An 18,770-nucleotide genomic window follows, 5' to 3' on the forward strand; every position below is an offset into this window, starting at 1 on the left:
TATTAGCAAAGAGAGAACTGTTATGGATTAAAACCTTGGATTGTTTGTGGCCTAGGAGACTCAGAGACTGTGATTTATGTAATTTTATTAACATTTACATTGTGCATTAACAGGTACATTTGACAAATTTTTGTCTTTTTTTTCAGATTACTCTAGATACAGAAAATCTGTGACTGTTCAGTAATACACTGTGCAATCATGGTTCTGAAACTGGATTTAATATTCCACTGATTGGTTAGAATACATTTTCAGGAATTCAGTCTGAAATCGAATATATCGAGAACATTTTTTTAAAAAAAGTTTTAGAAATTTGCTTTAATTCAGATTGCGTATTTTTTAAATTGGAATCCTAAAAGCCTCTTTAACAGGTGGTGTGGTTTTGCACAGTAGTTTATTTAAATCAATCTAGATGTAATGTTTGCTCTAAAAATGCACTTCTTTTGCAAACAATATCAATGCAACTGTTAATAGCTACCCCCCACGCACCTTGGTAACCTACACTGCTTCCTCTCCTGCAACTTTGTCAACCAATAAACTAACCCTTCAGTGTAAACTAATCTAGCAACCTACTTTTTTCCTGTACATGAAATAAATCCTTCCCTTACCTCTTGTGCCACTTTACCCCATTCCCTCTAGAATGTAAGCTCAGTTGAGCAGGGCCCTCAACAACCTCTGTTCCTGTGAGTCCAACCTGTCTAGTTACAAATACTTGTCTGTTAGCTTACCTATTGAATAGCACTATGGAATGTGTTGGTGCTTTATAAATAATAATTTAATTTTCTCTCTATATCGTTCTCTTTCCTTCCCTTTAACATTTTCCTTGTCCTATCCCTTTTCCCTTTGCTTCTTTCTCTTGGACAGAGTGAGAATCACTTGGATCTGGTGTCATATCCTTATTTTATACTTCTCTCTGTTTTTCTTTTCTTTTGTTTATTTTAATTAGAAAGAGAAAGATAGAGAGAGTATGTCAGACTGCTGAAGCAAAAAGGGGGGTACCCCCTACTAAACAACTGAAAAGGAAAGAAAAAATACAGAATAACCCTGAGGGTACACTAATATCAGAAAGTACACCTACAGGGTATTCTTATCGTAACAGCAGTCTGCCCGTTTGTGGGTATGGGATCTGTTTTCTTTTCTCTATCTCTTCTCCCTTTTTCCTTTTCTTTTTTTTCTTTCTTTCCTTTCCTTTCCTTTCCCTTTCCCTTTCCTTATTTCTCCTTTTTTTTTCCTGGCGCTCTTTTTACTGTGTTTGGCCCTTAACTACCCAGTTAACTGTTGCAAACTGTTTTTTATGGGAGGAGAGTGATGGTGATATTATTAGTTTAACCTTTCCATTTGCCTATCCAGATGTTCCAATCTTCTATTTCCTAAATTCGCCACGATGCCCCTTTCCATTTTCCTTGCCAAAAGGAACTCCTGAATGCATGGAATTGTCTCTGTTTTCCAATTTCTTGCTAAAAGTAGTTTGGCTGCTGTAATTATATGTAAAGTTATCATTAGTGTTTTCTTGGTCATTTTTGGCCAGTACAAGTTTAGCAGAACCACTTCTGGTTTAAAAACTAATTTTATATCTGTTAGTTTATATATAGCTTCCATTACTTTTTTCCAGAAGTTATTTATTGGTTTACACTGCCACCAGTTATGGATTAAATTGCCTTCAATAATGTGGCATTTCCAGTATCTATCTAAGGTGTCTGGGATCATTTTCTTTAGTCGTTTTGGTGTTAGATTTGAAAGCTTAAATTGGATTTCCGTGAGGTTTAAACAATGTACGTATTTATTTACAGAAGACAGAAAAGTGATAAAAAAAATGGCGCTAGTGATAGTGAAATATTGCTGCTATGAACCGTGGAATCAACCACTAAATCCCACCAAATACAGACAAGGATAAAACAAAAGAAGGTTCAGCGCTCTACTAATACACACTACAGGTGCACAGTGTACTGTAAGTGCAATAAACAGAGAAAATACATACACTTAAAATGGACTTTATCCACAGAGATCCCTATAAAACATAAAGCCTCACATAGGGCAATATAGTCTGTATGATATCTGTGGCGAAATCAACTTCGCCACTGTGAACTGGAGAAGCCTGGTTGCCCGCCTGCTGCCTTTGGACTATGGACCAGACTTTATGGGAATGTGATACCCCAGTTAGCTATACCATGGAGCCTATTCATATAATGAAAGACTATGGGAAAGACTTTAGCTCCATGGCAATTGTACTGTGTGAATAGGATCTGCGCGCTATTCGGTAGTTTTGTGCGCGCAGATCCCAGCTATCTGGGGATAGCTGAAATGTCTGCGTGTTATGTGTAAAAGGTGAATTTATGTATTTTAAAGTGTTTTACTGTCTTTGTGCTCCCATGTGCTCAATGGAGTCTGTCTCTGTGCTGGAGATAATTGAATTACTTCTCCAGCACAGAGAAGGCTCTGTAAAAACCCATCTGAGCTGGAAAGCTAGGGGTTTTAAAAGATACTTTACTAACTTTTGAACCCCTGGTCCAATTCGTATGATTTTTGAGTATGTTGTTCCCCCGAATGGATTGATTGTGGATATGTAATTTTGTGTGAATGTGATGTATGGTTTTGAAGTTATAAATATTGTGTAAAAAGTATATTTTAAACTGTATGAATAATGGGATTATGTGTCACACTAAGGGGAGGGGATGTGTGGGAGGTAACATCTATGTCATTGGTTATTTTATGCCTCCCCCTGGGTGTGGCCTGTATGTGTACTCTTGTAATAAAAGCCAGGCTGGATGTGCCAGTCCAGAGTTCCTGTTTAACCCTCAAAATGAAGTGTCGTCTCGTTCTTGGGGGAATTGGATTGTAAGCTGACTGCCAGGAGTGTAAGCGGATTGTATGCTTTTCTTGTTCAGCTGTTCCAGTTCGGAGTGTTATCTTGTATCCAGTTCAGGAGTTTGGTGTTCTGCAGTAGCTGTGCCTGTTTCTCAAAAAGGGGATTGTCGCCTAAACTGGGTTTTATCCTCTTGTAAGAGAACCGGTCCATTACAATATCCACACTGTATTAATGTGTTTGTAACATCCTACTCACATGTTAAAAAGCCTGTAAATAAAACTGACTCAGGTAAACAGGTATAGGTAGGATGAAAGAAATGTTCCTCAGCTCCTGTGTTCTCCCCCAGTGTTCACATATACAATGGAATGATAAACATGGGTTAGAGGTACAATTCAAGCATTTATTATAAACATAAATAAAAATCCTTACATATAGGAACACAGCAAGCTGTACACAGGAAAAACTTCTTTAAAAGACACAACGCGTTTCGGCAAACAGCCTTCTTCACGTGAATGTTGATAGTTGTTAGGGGTCTGCTCTTTTATTTCCAAAATTTGCGCCAAAAATCTTGTTTGGATCCGCCCACTTTGCTTGTGTTACGTCACTTCCGGTCCGGCGTGACGTGTACTTCCGGTTTCGTTCACAAAGTTCATACAAATCATTATGGCTATACAATCATATATATACATCCCAGAAGTCCCCCCAGGGTATAGTGGCTCTCCAAAGCTTTCACCATGAGTCCCACAAGTTCTTTATTCTGGAATACATGGCCGAAAAACCGGAAGTGATCCGGCAGCCATTTTGGATATTGTCGTAAGGGCATAGAAAAAAAGAAAAGAGCAGTGTCAATACTTACATTTAAAAGTTAGAAACATCATATACATCACATTTCATAGCAATATTATGACTTAATACATATCTAAATAAATAAATAAATAAATATGTATAAAGAGTATTGCATCAACCCCATTAGTAAAATCTGAGATCATATTAAAGGCATATTCCAAAAAAGTTAAATGTAACAAACGTGATCTAGAATGTGATAAAACATAATACAAAGTGGTGATAAACATAAAAAGAGAGAGAAAAAGAGAAACACTTCCTTAATTGCTATAAACCATAATTTAAATATAATTAAAAATGTCAACATCTATGTTCATGCCTGCAGGGGAAAGGGTGTCTAGTTCAAAAATCCACCTCATTTCAGCCTTATTTAAAATTTTCGTATTTATTTAGTATGTTTAGATAAATAAATAAAAACATTATTTATATTTTATAATAATATATATATATATATATATATATATATATATACAATATATGTAGTCATTACATATATTGTATATATATATATATATATATATATACACGTGTGTAATCTAATTATAAGTGTATTTTTATATTAATATATGTATATGTTAATATAAAATTATACTTAGTGTGACATTATATATATATAAGATATATACACTGCTCAAAAAAATAAAGGGAACACTTAAACAACACAATGTAACTCCAAGTCGATCACACTTCTGTGAAATCAAACTGTCCACTTAGGAAGCAACACTGAGTGACAAACAATTTCACATGCTGTTGTGCAAATGGGATAGACAACAGGTGGAAATTATAGGCAATTAGCAAGACACCCCCAATAAAGGAGTGGTTCTGCAGGTGGTGACCTCAGACCACTTCTCAGTTCTTTTTTTTTTTTTTTGAATTTGACAATTTTTATTTTGCAGTCAAGGGTAAGGGATACAGAAGGCAAGACGGGGACAAGGGTTAAGTATATATTCATACGCAATATTTCAGTAATGTTATACTTAAGGGTAGGAGGGTACAGAAGGCAAGAGGGAGACAAGGGGGGTTTGCACATAACCGTACTCAACATTTTCCAATAATGTGAACTTCCTGCCCAGGTGTATACGAATGCTGTCTAGTAGCTCGTTCGGGGGCTGCCATTGGTTGTAATCAAATTCTCATTAAAGTGAGCCATCCCGTGTTTCCGTGTGTTGTGTCTTTCTTGTGTGATTCGAGCTAGTATGGATTGTGGGTGTAGGGCAGTCCCCATTATCGGTGGTGGACATGTAGGGATTTATAGGGTCGGTTTATGGGGGAGTTGAATTGTGTGAAGCACGTGGAAGTCGCAGTGTAGGTGCTATGTGTGTGTGATGCGTGTGTGTGGTGTGTGTGTGTGAGCCAGCATGTATATTGCTAGGTTGCCTCCTATCGCGGAGGCCTTTCATTTTGAGAGGGTTCCGTTGTCAATGTTTCAATGTGGGTCTGGTGGCTTGTTTCGGTCCCAAAGATTCCATGCTTCGGTCCAATAGGGATTCGTCCTGCTGGATTTCCGTGCCATTATTTCATATGCCTTGGATGTTTCTACAGCTGTGATGCATTGAGTGATCGTTGGGGCTTTAGATTGTTTCCAATTTCTACTAATAGTGGCAAGGGCCGCTATACAGATGTGGTATAATAGATATTTAGTGTGTATGTGCTGTGTTGGAGGTAATAGTAATAGTAGGAATGTTTCTGGCGTGAGGGAGATGCGCAGTTTGGTACATCTCGATGTTAATTCTAGGACTTGTGTCCAATATTGTAGCAATGACGGGCATTGCCACCATATATGCAGTAGGGTACCTCGGTCTTTTTGACATCGCCAGCATACATCTGTTGCCTTCGGGTAGCTGTGTTTGAGTGTTGTTGGGACTAGGTACCATCTATATAGTATTTTGCAGGAGAGTTCCATGTGTGTTGTGCAGAGGGTGAGTTTTTTGTTGGCTTGAAATATGGTTCGCCATTGATCTTGTGTGAGTTTATGACCAATGTCCCGTTCCCATGCCGTTTGGAAGGAGGTCAGTGTTACTGGAGCTTCTAAGTTTGCGGAAGCATAGATCTGTGAGATGAGTTTCGTTGCCGGCTTAGCTTTGGTGCATATTTGTATTAATCTGGACCAGTGTGGGTACGGCGGTGTTGTAGTTTGTTGTGGTCTGTTGAGATTAATCCATGATTGCAGCTGGATATAGGAGAAGGTCACTGTGTTGGTTAACTTGTATTCTTCGCATAGATCCGAAAGGGACTTGAGGTGGTTTCCTTGTAGTATTTGTGATAGTGTGTATATGCCATGTCTCTGCCAGAGTTTGTGATTAAAGTCTGGAATAAGTTGTCGAATTGTTTCAATCTGGGTCGCTGGTGAAAAGGGCATTGTTATTCCTTTCTTTCGGCAATAGTCATCCCATACTGAGAGGGTTAGTTTGGTGGGAGGCAATAATTCTGATGTTTTAGGTCTGAGGCTGTTCGGCAGCCATGCTAGCGCTGGAAGGGAGATCCCTTTGGCGTGATTCTTCTCCAGTTCTTCCCAAGTCAAGGGGGTCTGTCGGTGTGATGCTGCAATAATAGGAGTTATGTTGGCTGCTCTGTAGTATTTCTCTATGTCCGGTAGACCCATTCCGCCCTGATCATGGGGCTTGTACATCGTGGTCATAGCCACTCTTGGCTTTTTGTAGTCCCATATAAACCCGTTTATACTACGTTGCAGGTCCATTAAGTAGGTTTTGGTAAGTTTGAGTGGGAGTGAGCGGAATAAGTATTGGATTTTTGGCATGATCACCATTTTCACTGAGGCTATCCTGCCGGTCCACGATATATATTTCCCCTTCCAACTGTGTAACAGAACTTTAATTTCTGTGTGTAGTTTGGTATAGTTCGCTTTGAATAGGGTATTGGTCGAAGGGGTAAAGTAAATTCCAAGGAATTTAATATGGTCATGTCTCCAGTCGTATTTAAAGTTCTCCTGGAGAGCTGTCAGGGCTGGTTTCGGTATATGAATGCCTAGGGCTAGGGTTTTGGAGACATTTAGCTTGTAGTATGAACATGCACTGAAGCGGGATAGAATGTTGTGGAAGTTGGGCAGAGATATGTGCGGCTGCTCCAATGTAAGCAAGATATCATCCGCAAAAAGTGACAGTTTGTATTCCTGGCCTTTGGATTTTATCCCATGTATATTCGGGTTGTTTCTTATTAGTTGTGTGAGGGGTTCAAGTGCCAATATATATAGTATTGGGGAGAGTGGACAACCCTGTCTAGATCCGTTGGAAATGTTAAACGGTTTTGAGGCAAATCCACCATTGACCACCCTGGCTGTTGGTGAGGAGTATAGTGCTTGAATGATAGCTAGGAACTGTGGTGGGAATTCGAATTTTTGAAGTACCGCTTTCAGGAAGGGCCAGTGGAGCCTATCGAAGGCTTTTTCAGCGTCTAGGGACAGCAGGACACTGGGGTTTCTGCTCTCTTGTATCACATAAAGCAAGTCTAGGGTTTTCCTAGTACCGTCTGTTCCCTGTCTGCCCCCGACAAACCCCACCTGGTCCTCCTGAATTAGGGAGGGTATGATTTGTGCTAGCCTGTTGGAGAAGATTTTTGCTATAATTTTAATGTCCGTGTTTAGTAGGGAAATAGGGCGAAGGTTTTGGCTCCTGTTCGGGGGTTTCCCTGGTTTGGGAAGAGTGGCGACATGGGCCATCAGCATCTTTTGTGGTAGTTGCCCTGTTTGTATGGCGTGGTGGTATACCTTTTGCAGGTAGGGTGCTAAGATTGGTGCGAATTGTTTGTAATAAGCATTGGTCATTCCGTCTGGGCCAGGGGATTTTCCTGGTGGGAGTGAAGTGATAGTATCTATGATTTCCTGTGTAGTGATCTGGTGTTTGGGTGGTGGAAAGTGTTGGGAGTTCTACCGTTTTGAGAAAGTCATCTATTTCCCTAGAGGTCGGTTGGTGCAGGTTGGGGTCTATTTTGAGGTTGTAGAGGGAGTGGTAGTAATCTGCCATACAGTCATTAATGTCTTGCGGGTTATGTATTTTGTCACCTGCAGCTGTAATCAGATGTGGTATTTTAGAGTTAGTCTGTTGTTTTTTAAGTAGGTTGGCTAACAGCTTCCCTGCCCTGTTGCCTTGGGTGTACGTTCTCAATTTCAGTTTTGCTAGGATATGGGACGTTTTTTGGAATGTCAATGTGTTGATTTGATTGGTGATGTCTTCTATGTCTTTTGCTTGAGCCTCAGTAGGGTTCAACATGTGGGCAGAGGTGGTGTCTCTCAGTTTTCGTAGGAGATCCAAGTGTTCCTTTTCACGTTTGCGTTTTAGATACGATGCTCGACTGATGAGATGACCCCTTATGACCGTTTTATGGGCCTGCCATATGGAGAATATTGAGGTCTCCGAGTCGTCATTGGTCTCAAAGAAGTTTTCTAATTCAGACGCCATTGATGCTGTGAAGTCTTTGTCGAGGAGGAGGGATTCGTTGAGGCACCATGGTGGTTTACCTCGGTGCAGGTAATTGGAGTTTAGTGTCATTGTCAGTGGGGCATGGTCAGACCACACTATGTTGCCTATAGAGCAGTCTTCTATACGGGTAAGCATGTTACCAGAGGTTAGTATATGATCTATTCTTGAGTATGTTTTGTGCACTTGCGAGAAGAATGTGTAGTTTCTGTCCGAGGGGTGTTTTGTTCTCCAGACGTCATACAAACTATTTTCGTGGATGAGTTTCGCAAATGCCTTATTGTTCGGGCCTAATTTAAGGTGCTTGTCTGAGGTGCTTGGGGTTGTCGAGTCCATACGGGTATCCATCATATGATTATAGTCCCCACACAGTATTTTGGGATCGTTTGTGTCGTTTGGTAGTTTGTTGAGGACCTTATGGAGAAAGTTGCGTTGGTGGTCGTTGGGGCTATATAAGCATGTTAGGGTGTATGGGTGGTCATTGATTCTACAGTGTAAGATAATGTATCTTCCTTGGGTGTCCTTTTTGACTCGTAGGGTTTCTACCGTTAGGGAGTTGTGGAGTAGTATAGAAACTCCTCTGGATTTGGAGGTGTGAGTTGCATGGTATTGCGTAGGGTATTCTCTGCTGGCGAAGTTAGGGACCCTATTGGTTACGAAGTGCGTTTCTTGGACGCAGACCACGTCTGCTTTGATTCTTTTTATATCATCTAGTAGCATACGTCGTTTATGTGGCGTGTTAAGGCCTTTGGTGTTATGTGAGTAGATTATCATGTTCGGTGGTGCTTGTTGTGGCGTGTGAGGGGTATGTTTGTGAGTTCAGCAGTGTTGACTGGCTCTTTCATGTGACTGTGGTGTCGGGGGAGTAGTGGTGGTGGGGTGAGCGGGGTTGAGGTGTTATAGTGACACGGGTACTATGTACAGAGACCGTATGGTCTGGCACGCTAGTCGCGCCGTGGGGTTGAGGAGCTAGAGCTTCCAAGTACGTGGCTAGCGGGCTCCAATTTGTGTTTTGATGCGGAGCTGAAACCATATGTATTAAAGTGGTAAAATGAACCTAATAGTATAACATAACAACATTAGAATATAACAGTAAATAACCTTGCAAAGAGGTAAGTAAGCAACAATATGTCCTTCAACACTATAGATTAATTTAAATCTTGTATGTCCTATTCCTTTGGGCATCTTGACTATACCCAGCCTCCCAAGCCTTAGTGTAAGCCTGCTGGCCTGCGGCATCTCTGGTCATCATAGGGTACAGTGAACTTAGGGGACATTGATCTTCTCGCGCCCAAGGGTTTAGCGTTGCAACTTAGGACGGGGTTCATGCCTGTCAATGAGGTAGAGTAAGCAGTACATGGACAGCCCCCATTTGGGATCCCTCTACTGAGCCCCTGGCTCCTGTTATCGTTATTAGTAAGCTGGGTGCCTTAGTGATAAGAGTGTGCATTCCGCAGTACTTATAATGCAGATATATGTCTGTCCTGGGTTTCCAGGCTTGGCGTTTCCCTCATTACATGCGTCCGCATACCCCATGTACATTGGTATTTGCATGACAATTACCTCGGGCCTAGGGAATAATCTAGAGCGGGCAGCTCGATCTATCGCTGGTGTGCTGTCTAGTCAGCCCCCCTGCGGCATCAGTCCCAACCTAGGAGAGTCGGATGGGGTTCAGGTGCTCGCAGGGGCGCTAGGGAGGCGGTAAATGTATATTAGTACGGAGGACATGCTATATATGTGGCATATAAACAGTATGCATATACATTTAAGTAGCAACCTATTTGCAAAGGAACACATGTGGTTAGTCAATGATACTTGCGGTAAGCGCCTTCAGCGCTTCTAGAGAAATATGTCAGTTCATGTTCGTTGGTCGGTGTAAACTGCGGTCGGTGGAGTGAGCTTCCTCAGGGGGCTCCCTCAGTAGACCCCACTTTTCCAGGAATTGCTGACCTTCCTCTGGGGATGATATGACAATCGTTTTCCCTTGTCTGGACAGAAGCAGCTTCGTGGGGAAGCCCCACCTGTAACGTATGCCTTTGTTGCGGAGTGTAGTGGTGATCTGGGTGTAGTCCTTCCTCCGGCGTAGAGTAGCCGATGAGATATCCGCCATGAGGCGCACCGATGGAAAATCTTCGTGCGGGGCATCCCTACTGCGGTATGAGCGGAGGACCAGCTCCTTAATGTGGAAATAGTGAGCTCTGAGGAGGACGTCGCGTGGGATTGAGTCAGGTAGGTTTTTAGGCTTCGCTACCCTGTGGATCCTGTCTATCAGGAGCATGTCCGCAGGTTTGTCCGGGGCATAGGCCTTCATGAGACCTCGTGCGTGCGCTTGCAGGTCGTCTTGGAGGACTGATTCGGGTACTCCTCGGAGCCGTAGATTGTTTCTTCGAGCTCTATCCTCGTGGTCCGCCATGCGCATTTCCATGATTTCCACTTTGCAGCTTAACGCCTGTAGGTGCTTTGAAACTGCGGATTGTGTGGAGGCTAGTTCCTGGCATTGATTTTCAACTGCGGAGGTTCTAGTTGTTAGGTCCCTCACCTCCTTCTTTATCTGGTCAGCCGTTGTCTGCCATGTGGAAATCAGTCTTGCTGCCATTGCTTCCATTGCCTGCTCGAAAGTGCTTTGAGTTAAATAGTCCATAGGCTTAGAATTCTCCGGCCTTGTTGGCGTCGGGCTGGGGGTGGTATCCTCCACGCCCTCATGTACCGCCGTCCGCATAGTCTCTGCTGTAGAGGAGGTTTTGTGGCCGAAAAAGTTCAATTTTTCTGCCTTGAGTGCAGCTTTCCTCGCCTTAGATGAAGCCATCAGGTTTTATTCAATATATAGGTTTCAGCTCATTGATTATCGCAATTCAGTGGAGCCCTCGTGCCGGAGCAGAGATTCAGACGTCCATCTTGCTCGGCGGTTAGCCACGCCCCCCCACTTCTCAGTTCTTATGCTTCCTGGCTGATGTTTTGGTCACTTTTGAATGCTGGAGGTGCTTTCACTCTAGTGGCAGCATGAGACGGAGTCTACAACCCACACAAGTGGCTCAGGTAGTGCACCTCATCCAGGATGGCACATCAATGCGAGCTGTGGCAAGAAGGTTTGCTTTGTCTGTCAGCGTAGTGTCCAGAGCATGGAGGCGCTACCAGGAGACAGGCCAGTACATTAGGAGACGTGGAGGAGGCCGTAGGAGGGCAACAACCCAGCAGCAGGACCACTACTTCCGCCTTTGTGCAAGGAGGAACAGGAGGAGCAGTGCCAGAGCCCTGCAAAATGACCTCCAGCAGGCCACAACTGTGCATGTGTCTGCTCAAATGGTCAGAAACAGACTCCATGAGGGTGGTATGAGGGCCTGACGTCCACAGGTGGGGGTTGTGCTTACAGCCCAACACCGTGCAGGACGTTTGGCATTTGCCAGAGAACACCAAGATTGGCAAATTCACCACTGGCGCCCTGTGCTCTTCACAGATGAAAGCAGGTTCACACTGAGCACATGTGACAGACGTGACAGAGTCTGGAGACGCCGTGGAGAATATTCTGTTGCCTGCAACATCCTCCAGCATGACCGGTTTGGCAGTGGGTCAGTAATGGTGTGGGGTGGCATTTCTTTGGGGGTACCCTTTGTGAGACCATATGCTGATGCAGTTGGTCTTGGATTCCTCCTAATGCAAGACAATGCAAGACAATGCTAGACCTCATGTGGCTGGAGTGTGTCGGCAGTTCCTGCAAGACAGATGCATTGATGCTATGGACTGGCCCACCCATTCCCCAGACCTGAATCCAATTGAGCACATCTGGGACATTATGTCTCGCTCCAACCACCAACGTCACGTTGCACCACAGACTGTCCAGGAGTTGTCAGATGCTTTAGCCTAGGTCTGGGAGGAGATCCCTCAGGAGACCATCCGCCACCTCATCAGGAGCATGCATAGGTGTTGTAGGGAGGTCATACAGGCACGTGGAGGCCACACACGCACTACTGAGCCTCATTTTGACTTGTTTTAAGGACATTACATCAGAGTTGGATCAGCCTGTAGTGTGTTTTTCCACTTTACTTTTGAGTGTGACTCCAAATCCAGACCTCCATGGGTTGACGGATTTGATTTCCATTTTTTTTTTATTTTTGTGTGATTTTTGTTGTCAGCACATTCAATTATGTAAAAACCAAAGTATTTCAGAAGAATATTTAATTCATTCAGATCTAGGATGTGTTATTTTTGTGTTCCCTTTATTTTTTTTAGCAGTGTATATACATATATATATATATATATATATATATATATATATATATATATATATATAATATATGTGTGTATATATATTACATATTACATAGTTAGATAGCTGAAAAGAGATTTGCGTCCATCAAGTTCAGCCTTCCTCACACCTGTTTTTTGCTGTTGATCCAAAAGAGAAAAAAAACAAACAAAAAAAACCCCAGTTTGAAGCACAATTTTGCAACAAGCTAGGACAAAAAATTCCTTATTGACCCCAGAATGGCAGTCAGATTTATCCTTGAATCAAGCAGTTATTACCCTACATTGAAAGATTATATCCTTAAATATTCTGTCTTTGCAAGTATGCATCTAGTAGCTGTTTGAACATCTGTATGGACTCTGATAAAACCACTTCTTCAGGCAGAGAATTCCACATCCTGATTGTTCTTACAGTAAAAAAACCTTTCCTTTGCCTTAGACGAAATCTTCTTTCTTCCAGTCTAAACGCATGGCCTCGTGTCCTATGTAAAGTCCGGTTTGTGAATAGATTTCCACACAATGGTTTGTATTGGCCCCGAATATATTTGTATAATGTTATCATATCCCCTCTCAGGCGACGTTTTTCTAAACTAAATAGGTTTAAATTTGTTAACCTTTCTTCATAGCTGATATGTTCCATTCCTTTTATTAATTTTGTAGCCCGCCTCTGCACTTTTTCTAGTGCCATGATATCCTTCTTTAGAACAGGTGCCCAAAATTGCACAGCATATTCAATATGTGGTCTTACCAGTGATTTATAGAGAGGCAAAATGATATTCTCGTCCCGAGAATGAATGCCCTTTTTCATGCATGACAATACCTTACTGGCCTTGGCCACTGCTGATTGACATTGCACATTGTTGCATAGTTTGTTGTCTATAACAATTCCCAAGTCCTTTTCGTGTGTTGTTATCCCTAATTCACTTCCATTAAGGGTATACGTTGCTTGTGTATTCTTTACGCCGAAGTGCATAACTTTGCATTTTTCAACATTAAATTTCATCTGCCATTTGAGTGCCCAGTCCTCCAGTCTATCTAAATCCTTCTGCAGCAAAGTATATATATATATTATAAATATATATGTGTATTATTATTTTTTTTATAAACATATATTTTTTTTATTTTAACAGAAGCAGGGAGACTGCCTATCAGTTTAGGCAGTCCCCCTGCAGGCAGCACTATGGATGCCTATTGCGGCCATGTGATCGCTCTGTAAGAGCAATCACATGGCCCGCGGGGGCCTAATTTGCAGAGGGGGGACTCTCTTGGCTTTCAAACAGTCCCCCCAGACCAGGAGAAACACCGATGTCCGCGGTCCTTAAGGACCATTTTTTGTCAGGCATACGTAGTACGTCTGCGGTCCTTAAGGGGTTATATGAGAAGGACATTGATTTAAAATGTAAGATATTGATAAAAAGGGTAGTTTAACCCCTTAATGACACACCTTCTGGAATAAAAGGGAATCATGACGGAATATATCCGTCGTCTGTCCTTAAGGGGTTAATATGAAGGAACAATTCTGTCTTAAGGGCGGACTGACCACTCGGGCACATTGGTCATGGACAGAGGACCTTAGGCAGTCAGGGGTCCTTGTGAACAGCTGAGACATCTGAGACAGAGATCTATCCAACTAAGAAAGCAAAATTCCAAACACACATTCAAGCGATTGGTTGTGGGGGTCCTGAAACCTATCGCATTGTAAGTGTCCCCCAAACCACTTTCTGAGTGAGACCCTGGCAGTGATCCTGCTCTCTCTTTGACAGGTCTCACATGTGATCTCCTCTGTGGGCTCTGAGTGAGAAGGATAGGCAGGGTCTGGTGTGGAAAGTGATATCACATCCTGCTCTCTTCTCTCCTCTACAGCAGAGTGCAGAGTGCAGAATGCTCCTGGACTAGTAACATAGAGAGCAACCTGGTAGCAGAGATAGCAAACACCAGGTATGCTCTATTTTAGACGCTTGCACATGTGGTGGGCACTGCTTGTGATGTCACTAGCAAACATAATCGGGGGGAGGGGGAGGGGGGAGTTGATTGAATTAACCCCATAAAAGGCAACATGGCAATTTGGGGGCCCGGAGGGTGTCAGGGGCATGCTTACTTAGAATTGCCAACTGCGTATAGGTCTGTTACATTAAATGATCAGGATGTTACATTTTAATTTAGGATCTTGATACAAAAAAAAAGGCTTGTTTACTGTGAAATAATTATTTGCCCATTGGTCCTTGGGGCTTACAACCAAAAAAAATACATGAAGGACTTCTTTTGATACCGGAGAAACTGACGGAAGCCAAGCACAGAGAGATGGACACAGGTTTCTTCAGGAAGGAAGAGATTCTTTATTGGATCACCGATCGGGACTCAGAGGGACTAACGTCACCAAAATACAGCAAGTTCTGAGCCCCGGACAATAGTGCAGGCTCCTTATATAGGCATATAACTCCTCCCATATTAAGCTCCACCCGCACATTCTCTTAACCAATCAACACAAATAAGAATTAACTTCCTGTTTGACCGCATGGCTTGTCCAGCACAATGGAGGAGGGGGAATACTATATCCTGTATTCTTGCACATGCTCCGTACACTACTGATCGTATCTTGCCTCGTGCAACCAACTGATCGATACGTCAGCATATGCACGTACACATGCCACGTGGTAATCTCGGCCTACTAAATTTATTTTTACCGAGATTCCACCACATTCCCCCCTTTGATGCCTCTTGATATTTTACAATTACTTGAGGCATCACTTAACCTTGGTTTGCTTACACCGCAAGTTACCTTGAACCAGACCAGACTTATCTTATGATGTGAATCTTTTAACACTCATCTTCCTGCATTGGTTCTCCCTGATCTAAAGCCTTATACTTATAAATCGCCATTATCTGTGCAGCAGCCTTCCTCTCTGCTATACTTCCTATCAGGCTTTGCACAGACCTGACTACTAGGGGTATAAGACACGGCAGGAGTAGACACAACATTAAAATTAGTAGGACTCCACCTACCACTGCCTTAAGCCCTCCAAACCACTCATACCAGCTACCAAACCAACTACTTGGATTATACCCTTTCCATACCTGAGTAGGCACATGCGCTAATTTAACCATATGGCTAGTAAGCTCAGCTATTGCTTGCCCTTCGTCATCTATTTGAAGACAGCAATTGCTTAGGTTAAACTTCCCACATACACCTCCCTCTACTGCCAAAAGGTAATCCAAGGCTAATCTATTTTGGTAGACTGCTGTCCTCATCCTGGTGTTATGCTTCGCTAGAAGATTGAGCGCTTGTGATGTCTCATTTGTGATAATCTCAACCACCGCCTGTAATCTTATAATACGGTTGAGCATATAAATAGGGGTTCTGTAACCAAAGGTACCATCCTCAGCCCACGTGGCTGGCCCATAATAATCTATAATACGCTGGGGAGGCCATTCATTATCTTCCCAGGTGCCTATCTCTATGGGTCCCCTTTTCTTCCTATGATTCACATCATACACTTTAACACCTAAAGTCTCACCTGTTTCAATCGGTAACAAGAAGAAGGATGGTTTGAGCATACCCAACACACATGCCCCTTCCCAGTCCTGTGGCAACTCCGAATAGGCTTTCTTACCACAGATCCAGTACAAATTTGCTGGGGCTCTCCAGGTAGATGTGATGGATAAATCAAACCACACATCCTTTAAATTGGCATATCTAGCAAACGGGTTAGATGGTTCTGAGACATTTGAAGCCGACCACCAAGTTGTATTCTTTGTATCATCATCATAAGCTTTTTGCCCTAGACAAGTTAATTCTCCTACAGAAGTGTTATACATTATTCCTTTCCTTGCTATGCAAACATAACCTATGATGGAGGTCTTTAATCTCCACTCAGATTTACCTCTAACACTCATATGATAATCGGCTTGTGTAGATATTAGTTGGTCAACTGCCTCAGAACCGGACATTACCTCCTTTGCTTCCCAAGGCCATTGGTCTCCCATGTTAGTACCTCCACACACATAGCAGTTGGTAACATTAAGACTACCGGCAATACTTTCAGCTAAATCGATGAACAGGTTTTTAGCATTATGGGGGATCTTATTATCTATACTCATCTCTTCGTAAAAGGAATGGTATACTTGATGAGTTTGGGAGGATACCGTATCAGTCTCTATCCCTATAAACAATAATGTCCCAGGATCTAAACCCGTCCCGTATATCTGAAACCCAAATAAATTGCCATATTTGTCTAAGAACTTATCGGGGTTATTTATAAGTATATGGATGGGATTACATTCCATAGACTTACAATATGGGCTAGTCGGCAACTTAGTCACTATCATGTCTTTATCTACTGTCTGTCCCCAAGTCGCCCACCCCACACAAGACCAATATGGGCAAAAGTTATAGTCTTTATTTGGGCATCTAGGACTTACATATTTATTTTTACTACTGGGACAAATATATTTATCATTAGACCCATACGTCCTCTCCCATCTAAGATCCCCGCATACATTCCACGGCTTTCTACCACTCGATATCGCTTTACACGCATCAAATAGCAGAACACCCGAAGAATGTACGGATTCTAACACCGTCTTATTAATTAGGGTCCCCTGAGGATCTCCATTCCTGAGAGTCAACCAAATTGTACGAGGTTGATACTCCGGACTGAAGCACTTAGGTTCTCCTACTCCTAAATGGCACACACTATAGTCTATATTTAAGTATCTACATCTCGATACATCTCCTTTACACTCGTATTGTGAATGCCAAATTAGGGTTTGGGAAATATGATTACCTGTTCTCGTAGTCTTAATGCATACCTCACAGCTAGGAGTGTCGGTACCTCTACCTTCCTGAATATAAGAACACATATAAATAAACACTATCAAAAGCACATCTTTCGCCGTCATCCTCAGTCTTCGTCCGTGCGATGGCGCCTCAGCTTCCAGGATGTGAGGGCTGCAGGGAATGGAGTTCTGCTCGTCTTCACAGGTGTCCCTTCGAGACTTTCCTGGCTTATACACTATGTGTTGGTAAGAGGACAGGCTTTATTATGGCCTTCTCACTCACGCACCAAATCCCAAAAATAATAAAATTTGTAATCCACAATAGTTCCTCGTTACTCCGACTGAGTAGTGCGTTTTAACCGGATCTTGCAGGGATTCTCTGGATCTGCTGTAACTTGCCAAGAATCGACTGCTGCTGGCTTAACCCTGGAGTGATGTATCCACGGAGTCACTTCGGCTACTTTTATCGCTGTAGGGGTAGACAAAAGAACAACATAAGGACCTCTCCACTTGGGCCCTAACGGTACATTATTCCACTCTTTAATCCATACTTGATCTCCTGGATGATAACTATGAACAGGGGGATAAATATTCACAGGTAATCTATCTTGTACCCATTTCTGTACCTCCTCCATAGTCTTACCCAACTCTACAACCTGCTGCCGGGTAATTCCTTCTCCCAACTGACTCAAATCCCCCCTTAAGTTACCAAGTACGGGAGGTGGTCACCCATACATAATTTCAAAAGGAGAGAGGCCCATCCTTCTGGTAGGGGTACTGCGGATTCGCAATAGAGCTATGGGTAAGAGAACGTTCCACTTAAGTTGGGTTTCCTGACACATTTTAGCCAACTGGTTCTTAATAGTTCTATTCATTCTCTCTACCTTACCAGAACTCTGGGGTCTATATGCAGTATGAAGCCTCCACTTTATACCAAGCATATGAGTCAGTTGTTGTAGGCACTGATGAACAAAAGCTGGACCATTGTCCGATCCTATAGAACAGGGTAGTCCATATCGGGGTATTATTTCTCGTAGCAGGAATCTTACAACTTCTCCTGTTTTCTCTGTACGAGTAGGACATGCTTCTACCCAGCCTGAATAGGTGCACACAATTACCAACAGGTAACGATGTCCACCCGATTTAGGCATCACTGTAAAGTCTATTTGTAGATCGGACATGGGGAGTCCCCCCATAAACTGGACTCCTGGTGGCTTTACTGGTCCTTGTCTTGCATTATTTTTAGCACACGTTACACATCTTCGTACAATGGCCTGAGTCAAGTTGGACAATCTTGGTATGTAGAAATGTTTTCTGAGAGATTCTTCAGTACTGTCTCTCCCAGAATGTGTCCCGTTGTGATAATTTTGGACAATTTCTACCGCTAGTGATGCTGGTATGACTATTCTTCCATCTTCTAGCTGATACCACTTGTTCTCCAGATACTTTCCCGGTTCAGTCTTTAACCACTCCTCTTCTTGAGCTGTATAAACTGGAGTCCATTGGGACAGTGGAGTTGGTATAAGAGCAGCTATATGCCCCACATACTCCTGTCTTCCTGATTCAGCAGCACTATCTGCCATCCGATTTCCCTTGGTTACATCACCATCTCCTCTCAGATGCGCTCGACAATGTATGATACCGACTTCTTTCGGTTCCCACACTGCTTCCAA

The sequence above is a fragment of the Pelobates fuscus genome, chromosome 2 (assembly GCF_036172605.1).
Source record: "Pelobates fuscus isolate aPelFus1 chromosome 2, aPelFus1.pri, whole genome shotgun sequence".
Lineage (NCBI taxonomy): Eukaryota > Metazoa > Chordata > Amphibia > Anura > Pelobatidae > Pelobates > Pelobates fuscus.